Source organism: Mustela nivalis (genome assembly GCF_964662115.1).
Source record: "Mustela nivalis genome assembly, chromosome: 2".
NCBI classification, from domain to species: Eukaryota; Metazoa; Chordata; class Mammalia; order Carnivora; family Mustelidae; genus Mustela; species Mustela nivalis.
In genome coordinates, this window is record NC_139021.1 from 153,995,666 (window position 1) to 154,007,114 (window position 11,449).

Consider the following 11,449-nt stretch of genomic DNA (forward strand, 5'->3'; position numbering starts at 1 on the left):
TCCTGCACTGGTTGTACGAAGAAAGGGCACGGTGTCTGTGCTCAGAGAATGCTCGGTTAAGGCTGCTGATTTTCCCAGGCGGCTGGGACTCTGATGAAGCCGGGCCAGAGGGCTCTGGGGCTGAGCAAAGTGTTAGCACAAGAGGAGCAACGTTCCCACACGAATCCAGTCTGCTGGATTAATCAGCAAAGGTATTACACAGTTTGAGGGGTCTCTGAGGGGGAGGGCCAAAGAATAGGTCTCAGAGAGTTCCAGTCTGGAACAATGTCCTCACGATGGGGGCTACCCCAGATCATGGGCACCATGAATGGCTCATACTGCTGGTAATGGTGACTGGATGCTAGGAACCCCACAGCTGTGCCCTAAACCCTTATCCCCAAATGGAGTCTGAGCAGCCTCAAGTTCCTCATGTCCTCTTCTGGAGACCAAGCCTGTCATGGTGTCTGAACGGCTAGGCCTCAGGTTTATACCTTGTTGTGAGCCAGCATTAGCCTTTGACCTTGGGGAGGTGGGACTCATAATGTGGGAAACTTCCCAGTCACGGGTGGGGTTCGAAAGGACAACCGTTAGGGATGTGTCCATCACCTCACAGCATTTCTACAGGTGTGTGGGCGCTCATATGATCCGTGACTCCACCTCCCCTTTCTGATGTGCTTTATCCTTAAAAATGCATTCAAGCCCCCACCAGCAATGGGGGCCCAGACTGCTCACTTGGGGTCACTCAGCACCTCCGAGTCCAAATGCAGCCCAAGTATCACCTGCTCACCCCTTCTTTCTTGTGGCTCTGCTCCTTCAAGTCATTATCGCCCACCAGACATGAGCACAGATCTCCTTCTACTCCTACCCTCCGATATGGAGAGCTGAAACGTTTTTCAGAGATGGTACCAGGCCCTCGGGGAAGACCCTTTCCCTAACGCAACAGAGCAGTTGGCTCTAACTTGTCACATCCTCCTCCTAGGACTCACCTCGGGTTTCCCCTCTGCAGAAATAAAGGCCTTTGAAAGAGTCCTCAAGAATGAATTTGGCCACCAAACCTAAAATGCAAGGACAGAAATAATGTTTTTTAGACACTGGGTTTTGGTTGGTCCCAGATGAAACCCCATTTGGGGGGACAGAATTCGAAAACTGCTCTAATAGTTTTTTCCTTTAGAAAAGCCTAGAAAGCAGATTAATGGCAGTGTGCCAGAATGGCCCCCGCCTCCCACATCCAGGTGACCATGCCTGTCAGGACCCCCACAGACCTCACAAGAGGAGGCAAAACTGGGTAGAGAGAGTATCCTTCCCGGGTCTGCTCTGCACCTTCTGGTGATGTTCACGGGCTGCCCAACTTTGCGCTTGCCCTGCCCCCGCCCTGCCCCCCACCCTGGGCACTTCTGTCTGGCACTCAGTGCTTCTCTGTGGAACGACCAACCTGCTCCTCTGTGAATTCTGCTTGAGACCCCAGGAGAGACACCTACTAACCCCAGCTATCTTACTCTAAGAACCCTGTGAGTTACTTGGTTTTATATTTATCTGTGTTTTTCTTTTAGGACAAAGACAATATATCATTTGTTGTGGGGTCCCCAATAACTGTCAGAGTGTTTTTGAGTGGAAAGGAGGAAAAATGGATGGATGGATGGGCGACACACACGGACTGTCAGACCAACACCTGAGTTTTGAGGAACAGTCGTTGCTTCAGCGAAACGCCACGAGGGGGCAACGTGGAGCAGCTTTTCAAGGTCTCCCGAGACTCTTCCACCAGACCCTGGCTGGTGAGGTTTCTAGAGCTTATTTGGTTCAGCATTTTCTTTTTTTCTTTAAAGATTTTATTTTTTTACTTATTAGACACAGAGAGAGGGAACACGAGCAGGGGGAGCGGGAGAAGCAGACCTCCCACTGAGCAGGAAGCCGATGTGGGGCTCCATCCCAGGACCCTGGGATCAGAGCCTGAGCCAATGGCAGACGCTGAACCGATTGAGCCACCCAAGTGCCCCTCAACATTTTCATTTGAGAGAGAAGAAGCTGAAGCCTGAGGGGGTGAAGGCTGTGCCCAGGGACACACATCTCCTGAGCTGGCCTCATGAGTGGGTCCAGCATCTTTTCATTATGAAAGCCTGTGTGCCCAGCTCCCTGGGCTCCGATGGCCTGAAGCTGCCAGGCGTCCGGCAGCCAGCTCCAGTCTCTCTGCAGCCCTTGCCCAACCTGGCTGGCTGCCGGCCGCTGGTGGTGACCCTGTGCCGCACAGAGGAGACAAACCACTGAGTATGCCATTCAGGGCGGGCCTACCGTGTCCTCCTGCCCCTCCGTGGGGACCCTACTAACTCCCTCTTTCCTTGACATGTCTCTTCTGTCCTGTTGGGCCTACATCACCTGGGCTTATATTTCCCAAGAAAGGAAGGTCCCCATACTCAGAACATGTCCTGTATCATGCTTCTTTCAAAATGTACTTCTTTTTTGTACCACGTCCTCTAGCCCCACTGTTTAATTCTCTCTTTTCTTTGGGGAGGGGGCAGGTGTTTGGAAGAATGCCAGCATGGTGATGAAGCTCTCTCCCTCCCTTCCTGGCCATCCACACACTGTCGCAGCAGGCTCCTGAGGTCTGGGTTTTAGATGGCAGAGGGAAATATCCAGAGTGCACATGAAACCTCAAAATTTCCTTTCCATTCATTTGCTCATTCACCTATTTAATTATTCAATTATTAAAAATGTTTTTTAAGCATCCGCTATCTGTTAGGTGCTGAAAAGAAATTCAGTCTTACATTTATTACGCCCCTGGGCACTTATGTGCCAGGCACTGTGCTGAAGGCCTGACATTCACTATCTTTACACAAGCCTGTGAGGGTTAGGGTTATTATTCCCGTTTTACAGATGAGGCTACAGAGCTCTAGAGAAATGATGTCACTTGACCAAGTGAACTACAGAACCAGGAGTCAAGCTGGTTGGAAGCTGCCACCCGAAGGTTCAGGCATTTCCGTTGAAGTTCACTGTTGGGCTTGTGGTTGCTCGTGCCCAGAACTCTCCCAGAGTCTGCACCCTCCACAGGCAGGTGTGAAGTGGTTAAGCACAGAGCCCCAAGGAATGAGCGAGAGCTGCAGAGACCCGCCCTGGGCCTGGGTCTCTGTTTAGTTAAGTATTTTGTAGCTTTCTGTCTCCTAGAGTGGAATTCCAGAATGTTCCATGAAGTTCAATTCTGCAATTGTATATTAATATTCTGTGTGGGACCCAGGATCCCATCAGAGATGTGGCTCAGAGAAAGGCCCCTCTAGGGTCACTGGGATGGGAGTTAGAAACCTGGGTCTGCTTGACTGGGGCCTACCGAGCCACGTGAGCTAGACCCTTTCCTGCTTCCTTGTAAACTGGGAGACTGTAGTATCCCATGCAAACTCTACCATGTGCCTCAGAGCTGTCCTCAAAACAAGATAAGAGCACGTGTGTGGAACAAGGTCTTCTTTTATATGACCCAAGCGTCCTTATTATCTCCTTGAGCTGGGCTGTGGTGCTTTTGACTGGACCCCCAGAAGCCTAGAGCAGTAGTTCCTGGCCTTATGGACTGAACAGGTCAGTTTTCTTGTTTTATATTTTCTTGTTATAAATATAAAGAAAAACATATTTTCTTGCTATAAATCTCCATGAGTCCCATAGGATTGTTTCTTTTTAAAAATGGCTGCCACAAACACTCTGTTCTAAAAGAAAAAGAAGTTTAACAAAAAAGTAGGTAGGACATAACCTCTAATAAAAAGTGGATATATTTAGCTTTGCAAAAGAAACTACACGGTCTCTATTTTTCTCATTTTGCTTTAGGTCAGTGGAAACTGACTGGCCCCCGGGAGCTGTTGCCAGAGAGTGTGTGTGGTTTACGGGGTGTCCTTCGACCTCGCGGCCGAGCCTTCCCCGAGCAGTGAGAGGTACACTAACTGCGTCACGGAGCAGTCATGTGTGTCGGGGACCTGAAGGACAGCATAAAAAAATAATGTTCCAGGAAATGTTTTTAATGGGTATTACAGAATAGAGTGTGCAGCAGGACCCCCAACTTGTGACATACCTGATCGCCTACGAGCAGCCTCCAATGCACAGGAAAAAACCGCCAGAAAGCGAAATATGGAAGAAGGACGGCGGGTTTATTTTCTCCGAGTGGTTTCTTGCATTTTCCAAATCTTACTGTTTTGTAATCAGAAACATAGACCAAATAAAGTAGCCGAAGGGGAAAAAGTGGCGCAAGATGAGTTATGCCACACACTGTGTGAGACGCTGGCCTCCCCGGGACCTGGAGAGCTTCGTGAAGCCACATCTTGGACTGCGCTGGGACCACTCACCTCCTGTCTTTGCTTCTCTCCAGCTGGGCTTGGTGTCTGGCTTGTGGGGAGCGTCCCGTCTGTGCAAGTTGAGCGGACTGCTTTCCTTACCAGGCTGGCCAGTGTGGCTCCTGGCCAAGAGGGGCCACAGAAACAAGCTGTCACTTAGGTGGAGATGGGCCATTCCTAAACTGTTGTCCTTTCTGATGCAGACATTTCTGTTTGAAGCCTTTGGTGGCTTTTGTCTCTCTTCAGGATGCTGGAACAAGGCAACCACCAACAATCCTTTTAGAAGTTTAGGCTCCTGTCTTAGAGGCAAATCTGGCCATTAAATGAAGACAGGGTTTGGGAGGATCTCTTCCCCACTTCCCCTTGATTAGGCTTCTTGCTGATGAGTGACAGGAGCAAGCAAGAAATGCATTGGAAAGGCTTCTGGTAACTCCCAGTTTAGGCCAGAAGATGAGAACCCACTGATAAAATGGGCAGGACCCAAGCCATGAGGACCACTGATAAGGGCCCTGAGCCTTGTCTCTTATACTCATGATTCTGAGTCTGGACAGGTTCATGGAGAGGTTCAGAGCTCGGGCCCTGGAGCCAGACTGCCTGGTTTCAGATCACGTTTACCAGGACCTAAAGCAAATTCCATGACTTTTCTATGCTTCCGTTTCCACATCTGTAAAATAGAGATAAGAACCAGCTGGCATTCGTTATCTCTTGCTGTGAAACAAATTACCCCCAAACCTAGTGGCTTATAACAACAATAAACATTTATTGCCTCAGTTTCTGTGGGTCAGGTATTCAAGAGTAGCTTAGCTGGGTGACTCTGTCGCAAATTCTCATGAGGTTCAGTCGCGCATGGGTTGAGACTGTCATATCTGAAGGCTCAGCTGGGGCTGGAAGGTCTGTTTCCAAGGGGGCTCGCTCATTCGGCTGGCAGATTGGTGCTGGCTGTTGGCAGGAGGCTTTCCTTCCTCCCGAACCTGACTGCTTAAGGACCCTCAACATGGACCTTCCAACATGGTGGAAGCCTACCCCCAGAGCAAGTAATACTGGAGAGAGAGCTGGACAGAAGGTATGTCCTCTGTATGACCTCGCCTGTCAAGTCACGTCACATTACTTCTGCTCTAGTCACTCATTAGAAGAAAGTTAAGTCCAGCCAGTGTGTGAGGGGAAGAAAAGTAGGCCCCACTTTTTGAAGGAAAGTGTGTGAGAAAACTTGTAGCCATATTTTCTAACCACCACGGTACCTCATAGGATTGTTATAAAGATGAAATGAGTTAATACTAGCTAGTGTTTAAAACAGTGCCTGGGGGCGCCTGGGTGGCTCAGTGGGTTAAAGCCTCTGCCTTCGGCTCCGGTCATGATCTCAGGGTCCTGGGATCGAGTCCTGCATCGGGCTCTCTGCTCAGCAGGGAGCCTGCTTCCCCCTCTCTCTGCCTGCCTCTCTGCCTACTTGTGATCTCTCTCTGTGTGTCAAATAAATAAATAAAATCCTTAAAAAATATATATATGTAAAAAGTTCCTGGAATATTGTAATTACTACATAGTGTTTGATTGCTACTGCTACAACTACTACTACTAGAAAGTACCAGCCCTTTCCCAGGAGTGGCTTGCTCTCGGATGTCTGCCCTGTGCGCAGTGCCTTGTCTCCCTGGGAAGTCTCAGGCCTCCTGGAAAAAGGGAAGGAAGAGCCTTTCTCAGAAATGATCACCACTGTAAGTCTCTCCCTCCTGCCCACCCTCCATCTACCCCACAGCCTGGCTGAGGTGAATGTTCAGAGCCATTGGGTCCGGGGTGTGGTGGGAACCCTCTTTGGCAGGATGGCAGCAACAGAGGCAGGAGGAAGACTTACAACCTCTACTCAGGGATAAATGCCCTTTGCATTCTTCTGTAGAATCAATCCCAGTTTTGCAGGAGATACGCTGAGCTCGACAAGGACTTGTGTCTCACACTGGCCAGGTACAGGCAGGTAAACAAGCAGGTGACAGATGGTGGATAGACTACTCACAGGGAGGTTGGCAGAGGAAGCCATGGGCCAGTGAGCATTTTTAGACAAACTTTATAAAATCTTTCCAAAGGAAAATTTAAAAAACCACATGCAGAAAAAGTCCTTTCCTCCTGTCTGGTTAAAAATATAAAATAAACAGGCACAGAAGTCATCCCTCAGTGCGGTCTTCCCTTGAGCTCAAAAGCTACACTGTTCATATTCACACTTGGCAGATCCTTGTCTCCCCTTCTATCATTTTATCTAGAGTGGGAGAAGCAAAGGAGCATGATAATAATAGTATTTTTTAGCTTAATACTAATTTTATTATATTTTTTATTATAGTAACATTGACTTATAACATGTTATTAGTTTCGGGCGTCCAACATAATTATTTGATATTTGCATACTTGGCAAAAAATGATCACCACTGTGAGTCTGTTAACATCCATCACCATACAGTTACAGTCTTTTTTTCTTGTGGTGAGAACTTTCAAGCTCTGCTCTCTTAGCAACTCTCGAATATGCAATACAATATTGGTGACTCTAGTCACCAATGTTGTCCATGATATCCCTATGATTTACTTATTTTATAACCGGAAGTTTTGTACCTCTTGATTTTCTTCACTCGTTTTACCCACTCCACAAACTCCTTTCCATCTATTTTCTGAGTTTTGTTTTGTTCTGCTCATTTGTCTTATTTTTTTAGCTTCCACACATAAGTGAACTCAAATAGTATTTGTCTTTCTCTGTCTGACTAATTTCACTTAACGTAATACCCTCACCAGCCATGTTGTTGCAAATGGTAAGACTTCATTCTTTATGGTTGAGAAGTACTCTTGGCTATTGTAAATAATGCTGCATGGAACATAGGGGTTCATATATTTTTACAAATTAGTCATTTTAATTTTCTTCAGATAAACCCCGAAAAGTGGAATTGCCAGATTATATGGTAGCTAGATTCACTAGGAAAAAGAGAGAGAGGTCTCAAATAAACAAAATCAGAAATGAAAGAGAAGTTACAACTGATATATTAAAAAAACAAAGGATCATGGGAGATGACTATAAACAATTATGTCAATGTATTGGACAATCTAAAAAAATGGATAAATTCCTAGAAATACAATTGTCTAAGACTAAATCATGAAGGATTAGGAAATCTGAACGGATCAATTACTAGTAAGGAGATTGAATCAGTAATTTAAAACCACCTAACAATGGGGCCCCTGGGTGGCTCAGTGGGTTAGCCACTGCCTTCGGCTCAGGTCATGATCTCAGGGTCCTGGGATCGAGTCCCGTATCGGGCTCTCTGCTCCACAGGGAGCCTGCTTCCTCCTCTCTCTCTCTGCCTGCCTCTCTGCCTGCTTGTGATCTCTCTGTCAAATAAAAAAATAAAATCTTTAAAAAAAAGAAAAAAACACCTAACAAACAAAAGTCTGGGAACCGAAATTTCACCGGTGATTTCTACCAAACATTCAAAGATTTAATAGCTATCCTTCTCAAACACTTCCAAAGAATTGAAGGTGGGGGGGGGAAGCTTCTGAACTCATTTTACAAGACCAGCGTTATCTTGATACCAAAACCAGAGAAGGACACCACAAAAGGAGAAAATTGCAAGACATTATTCTGATGAACATAGATGCAAAAATCCTCAATAAAATATTACCAAAATATTACCAAATTTAACAATACCTGGGTGGCTCAGTGGGTTAAGCCGCTGCCTTCGGCTCAGGTCATGATCTCAGGGTCCTGGGATTGAGTCCCAAATCGGGCTCTCTGCTCAGCAGGGAGCCTGCTTCCTCCTCTCTCTCTCTGTCTGCCTCTCTGCCTACTTGTAATCTCTCTCTGTCAAATAAATAAATAAAATCTTTAAAAAAAAAAAGTGGTATTTATTCCAGGGATGCAAGGATGGGTCAATATCCATAAATCAATCAATATGATACACCACATTAACAAAATGAAGGATAAAAATGATATGATCTTCTCAATAGTGCAGAAAAAGTGCTTGACAAAATCCAACATCCTTATGATAAAAAAGAAAAAACTGTCAACAAAGTGGTTATAGAGGGAATGTCCCTCAACATAATAAAGGCCACATATGACAAGCCCACAGCTAACATCATCCTCAATAGTGAAGAGCTGAAATCTTTTCCTGTAATATCAAGAGCAAGACCTGTTTTATTCAACATAGTATTGGAAGCCCTGGCCAGAAAAAAGGAAATAAAAGGCATCCAAATAGAAAAGGAAGAAGTAAAACTGTTCCTACTTGCAGAAGACATTACTTTATATAAACACTAAAGACTTCACCAAAAATAACTGATGGAATAAACAAATTCAGTAAATTGCAGGATACAAAATCAGTATAAAATAATCTCTTGTGTTTTTATGTATTAATAATGAAATATCAGAGAAATTAAGAAAACAATCCTATTAACAGTTGCATCAAAAAGAATAAATTATCTAGGTGTAACTTTAACCAAGGAGTGGAAAAACCTATACACTCTGAAAACTACAAGACATTCATGATGTAAATTGAAGGAGACAGAAATAAATGGAAAGATATCCTGTGTTTGCCATCAAAAGAAAAGAAATCCTGCCGTTTGCAACGACGTAGATGGAACTAGAGGGTATTACACCGAGTGAAATGTCAATCAGAGAAAGACAATTATCATATGATCTCTCTGATAGGAGGAATTTGAGAGGCAGGGTGGGGGGTTGTAGGGGTTAGGGAGGGAATAATGAAACAAGATGGGATCAGGAGGGAGACAAACCATAAGAGACTCTTAATCTCACAAAACAAACTGAGGGTTGCTGGGGGGAGGGGTGGGTAGGAAGAGGGTGGTTGGGTGATGGACATTGGGGAGGGTATGTGCTATGGTGAGTGCTGCGAAATGTCTAAGCCTAAGGATTCACAGACCTGTACCCCTGGGGTACATAATAAAAGCAAAAGATATTCTGGATTGGAAGATTCTGGATTGGAAGAATTAATATTGTTAAAATGTCCATATTACTCAAAGAGATCTACAGATTCAATATACTCTCTATCAAAATTCCAATGACGAACTATAGAGAAATAGAATAAATAATCCTAAAATGTGTATGAAACCACAAAGGATCCAAATAGCTAAAGTAATCTTGAGAAAAAAGGTCAAAACTGGGGTCATCACGATTTCAAACTATCTCACCTAGTCACAGTAATAATAGTAACTAACAACCATGAGCAATAAATACCACTCTCACAACGAGGGCCCAGCTGCAGGCGCCGGCTGTCTTGATTCCCAGGAGCTATTGAGGTCAGTCCACCCTGATGACTTCACATCCTGTCCCGTGGACTGAGGATATTTTATAGCTGTGTGCACCTGGGGCCGGAGCCCCAAGCCAGGTCTCACCTGTGGTTTGACTCAAGGGACTTCAGAGTTTCCGTGAACCCCCCTACCAGGAAAATAATACCAGTTCTTGCTGTTGCCACCAGGTGGGACTTTACAACAAACATCAACAGCAGGAGGTCCCTCCTGGTGAGCCATACCTCTGCTACAGGGGTCTTTAATCTCAACACTACTGACATTTGGGGGCTACACGATTCTTTATTGTGGGGCTGTCCGGTGCTTTGGACAAGGTCCAGCAGCAGCTCTGGCCTCTCCCTGACCCACTGAATGCAAGCAGCAACCCCTGAGTTGTGACAACCAAAAAGGTCTCCTGATGTCTCTGCAGCCACATGTGTGTGTGTATGTGTGTGTGTGTGGTGGTGTGGTGGTGGTTAAGAGCAGGGGACCTGAGGTCAGACCACTTAAATTTAAATCCCAGCTCCGTGGTGACTTGATGAGCACTCCATGATAAACATAATGTAGGATGGCTACAGACTGTATCCTCCAAACCAGGACAATTTGAGAGGAAAAGAATGTTCTAACAATAAATTCATAACCAGAGACTGTCTCAGCAAACAAGGGTGTGTGGTCAGTCCTTAAGTCCATAAACGTTGTTGAGCCCTGGATGACTAGTGTGTTAAGTACTTTACGTATAGGAACTTCATTTAATCCCCTCCAGTCCCTAAGAGATCAGTACTTATTATTACACTCTTTCTAGATACGGAAGACTGAGACACAAGAAGCTAGTGAGTTATATAGTCGGCATTCTTAAAAAAAAAAAAAAAAAAAAAAGTTTTTATTTATTTATTTTAGAGAGAGAGTGAGAGAGGGAGCATGAACTGGGGGAGGGGGGAAGGGCAGAGGAGGAGGGAGAAGCCAACTTCCCCCTGAGCAGGGAGCCAGACCCCAGGACCCCTGGGATCAGAACCTGAACTGAAGGCAGACGCTTAACTGACTGACTCACCCATGCTTCCCAGTCAGGATTCTGATCTTGGCAGGCGAGTTTCCAAGCCTGTGATCTTCGCCACATGCCTGACGATGCTTGAGCGCATGGGGAAACACAGGGCTACCCAACATCTATCCACTGGACGCCGCAAGAACTACCAGCTCTAGGTTGTTCACGGTTTCAGCCTGGAGCCCACTTACAAAGCCGGTTTTCAGGGGTTACTGTGATAAAAAGCAGACACACAAAAATCACTGTGGAGCAGGAAATGAGAGCAGTGTCCAGTATGATTCCCAGTTCTGTGGCGCTCAACAGGTGTGCCCATCCCATTAGGAAGTCACTATGTCTATTTAAGAATGAAACAGAAAATTATTTTTTCATTAATGTTTATTTTCCCAGATGGCTACTAAGCTCATAGGACATAAAGTCTTAGTAAGCCTTTGGACCCAGCTGCTTAGTAAATGAAACTGTCGGGTATTTCTTTTGGCCTGGGGGGTACCATGAACGTAATGTAAAAGTAGAAAATTCGGGCAACTTTGCACTCACTATTTTTGCCATTGGAAGAACCTGGAGGGTAATGATGGAGAAGGCCTTCTGGCCCAGCCATCCCACCCTGGTCGCCCACTCTGGGGAAACCCGTCCTGTCCCCGTGGCACACGAGCCCGTGCTAATGGAATCCACCCCCTGCCCCCACCAACCCGCTCTGTCCTCCTCCCATACACCCAGCTCTCTTTTCCCTCACACAAAGAAAGAATAGACCCTGACCCCAGGCAGTTGCTAAATCCCGTATGAGTCCCTTTCTTTCAATCTCCTGCCCCGTTTCAACAGCGTCAGAAAGCAAACTGGTTGTTTTACAACTTGAATTTCCTCAAGTTTCCAGTTGAAC

General features: G+C 45.9%; 1 long non-coding RNA gene across 1 annotated transcript; it reads left to right on the forward strand.

Annotated features, from left to right (window-relative positions):
* The first annotated feature begins 286 nt into the window (after positions 1 to 286).
* On the forward strand, positions 287 to 2,698 carry LOC309859985. The gene is made up of 3 exons (XR_014309067.1): positions 287 to 323; positions 1,530 to 1,751; positions 2,493 to 2,698. It is a non-coding gene; the product is annotated as an uncharacterized lncRNA (long non-coding RNA).
* The last annotated feature ends 8,751 nt before the right edge of the window (positions 2,699 to 11,449 follow it).